General features: G+C 46.7%; 1 long non-coding RNA gene across 2 annotated transcripts; it reads left to right on the forward strand.

The window, feature by feature from the left end:
- Window positions 1-304: 304 nt before the first annotated feature.
- Window positions 305-2,008, forward strand: LOC116374707 (uncharacterized). Of its 2 annotated transcripts, none has more exons than XR_004210666.1 (4): window positions 305-433; window positions 685-830; window positions 1,672-1,723; window positions 1,861-2,008. It is a non-coding gene; the product is annotated as an uncharacterized LOC116374707 (long non-coding RNA). The 2 variants fall into 2 exon arrangements; XR_004210665.1 differs by having other exon boundaries at window positions 1,880-2,008.
- The last annotated feature ends 4,300 nt before the right edge of the window (window positions 2,009-6,308 follow it).

The raw sequence follows: 6,308 nt of genomic DNA on the forward strand, positions 1-6,308 counted from the left end.
ATAGACTATGCTAGACACCCCTACTCAGCCACAATCCCAATACCTACTAAAACCCCAATACAAAAACACAACACAAAATAAACCCATGTCACACCCTGGCCTGACCAAATAAATATATAAACACAAAATACTAAGACCAGGGCGTGAAACCTGGTTAAAGGAATACCATGAGATCTGGGATTTGTTTGGTCCCTTGCTGAAAATGGAGGAGGGACAGAGATCATGGTCCTGATTGGTCCTTTGTGTGTTTCACAGTATGTATGACTGCTTCCTGACCCACCTGAGCCTGGAAAGAAATGACGGACGGCAGCGTGGCGTGTGTGTTTGTGGTTTCTCTCAATGTGTATCAACCCTGGGGCAGCAGGTAGCCTATTGGTTAGAGCGTTCGGCCAGTAACCGAAAGGTTTCTAGATTGAATAACCAAGCTGACAAGGTAAATATCTGTTGTTCTGCCCCTGAACAAGGCAGTTAATTCACTGTTGCTAGGCCTTCATTGTAAATAAGAATTTGATCTTAACTGACTTGCCTAGTTTAAAAAAATAATATCAACCCTTGTTCTTCTATATTTAGCTATTTGAGCTTTCTGGGTCTTTTCAAAGTGTCTATCCTGTACTCTACCTCTAGATCATGTGACCTGACTGTCCAATACTGAGATCTGTAAGTTCTGTGTGTCCTGCTGTCCAGGTGTCTGCCCCTCCATGGTGTCTGTGAACTTGTCCGGGAACCTGGCGGTGACCTAGGTGGTACTCCAAAGCCTCCTCTCCACCTAGCGACCTTTGACCTATCTCAACCTCCAAGGCACAGTAGGCCTATAGTAGTCATCTCTCGAGGTAGAGTGTCATGAGTCTTGCAAGTGAAACAATGTTCTCCCCCAAGTTGGTGTGAGCTTCTGAAGACACACAGCTTCACACTGTGGTTTCCTTGTTCTTAACACACTGACTGGCCTTCTTCTCACTGTTTAATATTTCCACAAAGGAGGGTGTTGGGTGGGCTTCAAGATACTGTGGGAAAGTTCCTAGTCACACATTAGTGTTGTCACCTCAGTGTATCACTTTATCACTCAGAGATTGGGCCAAGGCAATTATGTTTAGGGTAACTAATTTCGTCACCTGTTATAGTGATTTCCAATTTATAAAAAGCAATTACTAAATGATTTCTGTTAGTGCAATTTGTGGATGGTGCTACTGACACCTTGTTAACTATTTAATTAAGCATACCCATTTGTTTGAATGCTGCTAAGCAGGGGCACAACTTTCAGTGGGGATGGGAGGGTCATGTTCCCCACACAGTTTTAGCCTGCTTGAATGAGGACCCCACGGACATCAAAGAGTGGGCTGATAGGCTATGTGAAAGCAAAGGTTCTGGAAGAATGGCTAGACCAGCACGGTAGAGTTGAGCATACTGTTGTTCAGTGTGTATGTGTTGCATTCTTTCACCAAGTTGTAAAAGCAAGCAGAGCAGAAACGGGCTATTATTTAGTTGACTGATGTAGCTGGAAAGGTAACTGCTGTTTAACTTCACAGAAAAAAATGAACTACGGTTTATTCCCAGTGCATACCGTGCTGCAATGATCTCTGTTGGAACCCGCAGGTCCTGCAGGCACCCGAGGGAATACAGCCCTCTAGTGCAGTCACAAAACACTGCTCATCATGTCTTCGCATGTCTTCACAGGATCAGATGATGACACGGGTACCAGAAGGGTCAGAAAGACATGGAAGACCAGGTGAATTTTGCAGTATATTAACAATTTCAGTGAACGATACTAAGTTCAACCTCGAATTGATGGGTACACCCCCCCAACAATTTTTTTGGGGGGGGGGCTGCCTCTCGTGCCTGCTCCGCTGTGCTAACTCCTCGTAGCTTCGCCACTCTGTTTTAGCTGCTTCCAGTTCCTCCTTAGGACGGCGATATTCACCAGCCTGTGCCCAGGGTCCCTTGCCCTCCAATATCTCCTCCCATGTCCATTCCTCCAGAAAGCGCTGCTCCTCCTTACCACGCTGCTTGGTCCGTTTGTGGTGGGAAGTTCTGTCATGACTGTCGTTCAAGGAAGACCAAGGTGCAGCGTGGTGAGCGTACATTTTCTTTTATTTAGTAAAATGTCGCCAACAAAACAAGAAATAACAAAAACGACCGAGAAGCTTACAAGGGCTATAGTGCCCCTAACAAAGACAACTTCCCACAATGACAAAGGGGAAAAAGGCTGCCTAAGTATGATTCACAATCAAAGACAATGATGACAGCTGTCCCTGATTGAGAACCATACCTGGCCAAAACAGAGAAATACAAAAACATAGAAAACAGATCATAAAATGCCCACCCAAATCACACCCTGACAAAACCAAATAGAGACATAAAAAGGCTCTCTAAGGTCAGGGCATGACAACTTAGGACAGTGTTTGAGTGAGCTAGCACAGGTGTCCATGTGCTTGCACAGGTGCCTGAGAGCTATGACTGCGCCAAGGGCTAGCATATTGTGTGTTGTTTCTTCGTGTGCAGGTATGTCTTTTATTTTGTCCGAATTATGTTCTGTATCATCTTACTTGTATTGTATAGTGTGCTGTTGTGCACTGAATGTGTGCACGCAGCACCTGTTATTTCCTTTTGACCCTCTCTTTTGCCTGACCTTCGGCATAGCAAGGTGCCTGAGAGCTATGACTGCGCCAAGGGCTAACATATTGTGTGTTGTCTCTTCGTGTGCAGAGCAAATAAAAAAATAATTCAACCAGCAGACCTCCAGTTGTGGCATTGTCCCTTCGGCCCCTCTTTCTCCACCTCTTCTTTACTGCAGATCACAGGGATCGGGGCCTGTTCCCAAGGAAGCAGTAAGTCCTTCGCGTCGGACTCGTCAGAGTTGTGAACTGAAAAAAAGGATTGTGCTAGTCTGTGGTAAGTAATCGCAGGCCTGATGTCTAGAAGTTATTTTCGGTCATAAGAGACAGTAGCGGCAACATTATGTACAAATAAGTTTAAAAAACAGTAAATACAACAGAATACTAATGTCATGTTTGCAAAAACACTACAATGAATACAAGAGAATATAAATATAGTAATACTACAGTATTTAGACAATAGGACAGTGTGCAGTATTCTACACAATTCTATAGTGAGCACTACATGATCGAAGGGGGAACGTCCGAGGAAATCCCCGTCATGATCTCCCCAAGGACAGCACGTTCAAATCCAAACAGCATCGACAAAGCTAGCAGGAAAGCTAGCTAGCTGTCCAATCGACCTAAAAGTTATAAAGTAAGCACTATATAATCGAGGTATAGTATAGTGTACTACAAAATATTATAGTAAGCACTACATGATCGAGGGATACTACAGTGTGTAGTATAGAATAATCCAGTATACTTTCAGATTGATGTGCATTGTTGAGAATTGCTAGATATTACTGAGCTGTTGGAGCTAGGAACACAAGCATTTCGCAACACCCACAATAACATCTGCTATGTGTTTGCGACCAATAAAATTTGATTTGATTGGTACAAAATAATATAATAAGAAATACACGATTGAGCTACATTGTGGAGTATAGGATTCTACAGTTTAAAATAGAATTCCGTAGTAAGTACAGTAGTATATTATAGTAAACTATTTTTTATGTGGGTTGTTTGGCTAAAGAACTGCACAAACTATCAGTGTCAAGGTAGATACTTAGTAGAGGACATTTGTCAAGGAAGGTATACAATAAAGACTGCAATTATAATAAATATATCCATAAATCAAGACATTTTTAACATAATTTTTTCAAACAATTGGTTCTGTTTCTGGTGATGACTCTGGCTTCTCTGTAAAGTCATTGTGATCTGTGGTTTGCTAACCAGTAAACCTAAACCACAGGTCTGAGGCAGGTGCCTTGGAAGCTGTGAAAACAATTCACAGGTTGAAAGGAAAGTAGAGTATGTCATCCACTTATCTGCTGCACTACTTTGCCTTTGGTATTCAAGCCAAGAAGCATGTGCTGATATCCTCCTAGTATTTCATTTTCATTTTATCTAAAAGACATCATGGGGACACTATGACGTGTGGGGGTGTGACCTGTCCAGGTGTCTGCCTGTCTGTCCCTCCATGGTGGCTGTGAACCTGTCCGGGAACCTGGCGGTGACCTAGGTGGTACTCCAAAGCCTCCTCTCCACCTAGCGACCTTTGACCTATCTCAACCTCCAAGGTACAGTAGGCCTATAGTAGTCATCTCTCGAGGTAGAGTGTCATGAGTCTTGTTCTCCCCCAAGTTGGTGTGAGCTTCTGAAGACACACAGCTTCACACTGTGGTTTCCTTGTTCTTAACACACTGACTGGCCTTCTTCTCACTGCCACCAATCTGAAGTTCTTGATGAACTTGCGGTAAAAGTTTGTGATGCCCAGGAAACGCTGAACTTCCTTAACAGGCTTGTGGGTGGGTCAATCCGCTACCACCCCTACCTTCCTGGAGTCCATTTGGACTCGACCGGGTTCCATTACAAATCCCAGGAATTGTACTCGGGATGAATGGAATTCACATTTTCCCGTCTTAACATAGAAATGGTTGTCTAGGAGGCGTTTGAGTACTTGTCTGACATGCTTTGTGTGTTCTTGAAGGGAGCTCGAAAAGATGAGGATGTCATCCAAGTAAACGAACACGAATATGTTAAGCATATCCCTAAGCACATCGTTTATGAGCGCTTGGAACACAGCCGGGGCGTTGGTCAGGCTGAAGGGCATCACCAAGTATTCGTAGTGACCAGTAGGCGTGTTGAAAGCGGTCTTCCACTCGTCACCGGGTCTGATCCGCACAAGATGGTATGCGTTCCGCAGGTCAAGCTTAGTGAAGACAACTGCTTCCTGGAGCAGCTGTGGCCATAAGGGGTAGCGGTTACGGACGGTTATGGCATTGAGTCCCCAGTAGTCGATGCAAGGACATAATCCACCGTCTTTTTTGGCCACAAAGAAAAACCTTGCTCCCGCCGGCGAGGTGGATGGACGCATGAGGCCTGCTGCCAGAGCGTCCTTGATGTAGGTATCCATAGCAGCTCGTTCGGGAGGAGATAGGGAAAAGATCCGACCCCTGGGGGGGCAGGTGCCCGGAAACGGGTCGATGGGGCAATCGTAAGGTCTATGGGGTGGTAGCATGGTGGCCCTCTGTTTGCTAAATACTGGTTTGAGGTCATGGTAACTCTCGGGAACTCGGGACAGGTCGATGGATTCTAGAGACTCGGGAGGAGAACTCGGGGAACTCGGGAAGATACAAGTGGCTTGGCACGTAGGACCCCACTGCTTGATAGTGCCCACAGACCAGTCAATGTGAGGGTTATGGCTGTGAAGCCAGGGGTATCCAAGGACGAGAGGGAACTCGGAACAGGAGATCAGATGAAAGTTCATCACCTCCTGGGTGTTGGGAAACTGAAAGTCGCAAGGAGGTAGTGACACGAGTGACAAGTCCAGATCCCAAAGGGCTTCCATCCAATGTAGTAACCCTCATGGGGTCACTTAGAGGTTCAGAGGGAACGCCATTCTCCTTCGCCCAGACACCATCCATGAAGTTACCTGCGGCTCCAGAGTCTACCAAGGCTTGAAGGGGAAGCTCGTGGTTGTCCCAGGAAAGGGTGACTGGAATGAGCAGGTGGGAGTTGGATGGATTGGAGGAGGTTATGTTTCCCGTTACAGTCCTCCCAGGCCTGCACGGGACAGTGCGTTTCCCTGGAGCCCGGGACACTTGGAGCGGAAATGGCCCGGTTTGCCGCAATATAGACAGCATCGCACCCTCATCCGGCCGTCTCTCTCAGCCTGGGAGATGCGTCCAATCTGCATGGGTTCCGGTGGAGCCAGCGAGGATAAAGGTGGAGACTCGGAGCTGGGACCGATAGGAGCTAGGGTGAGAGGTCTACGGTTGAGTTCTCTCTCTCTCAGACGCTGGTCTATGCGCAAGGCCAACTTGATCAGGGACTTGAGGTTGTCCGGTGGTTCCTGAGTGGCCAGTTCATCTTGGATGGTGTCGGAAAGACCCTTCAAAAAGCACACTGTGAGCGCCTCATCGTTCCAGCTACTCGCTGCTGCCACCATGCGGAACTGGATGGCATAGTCCGTCACGCTGCGCCGACCTTGGCGGAGAGTCAGGAGCTGTTTGGCTGAGTCAGGGCCGCTGGTAGGACCTTGAAATACTCGCTTGAATTCTTCAGCAAAGGTAGAGTAGCTGGCACAGCAGGGACTTTGGGCATCACACACAGCAGTAGCCCAGGCTAGGGCTTTTTCTGACAGCAGGGTGATGATATATGTGATCTTGGACCGGTCGGTGGGAAACGACGAGGGTTGCAGCTCGAAGGAGAGAG

Source organism: Oncorhynchus kisutch, linkage group LG7, assembly GCF_002021735.2.
Source record: "Oncorhynchus kisutch isolate 150728-3 linkage group LG7, Okis_V2, whole genome shotgun sequence".
NCBI classification, from domain to species: Eukaryota; Metazoa; Chordata; class Actinopteri; order Salmoniformes; family Salmonidae; genus Oncorhynchus; species Oncorhynchus kisutch.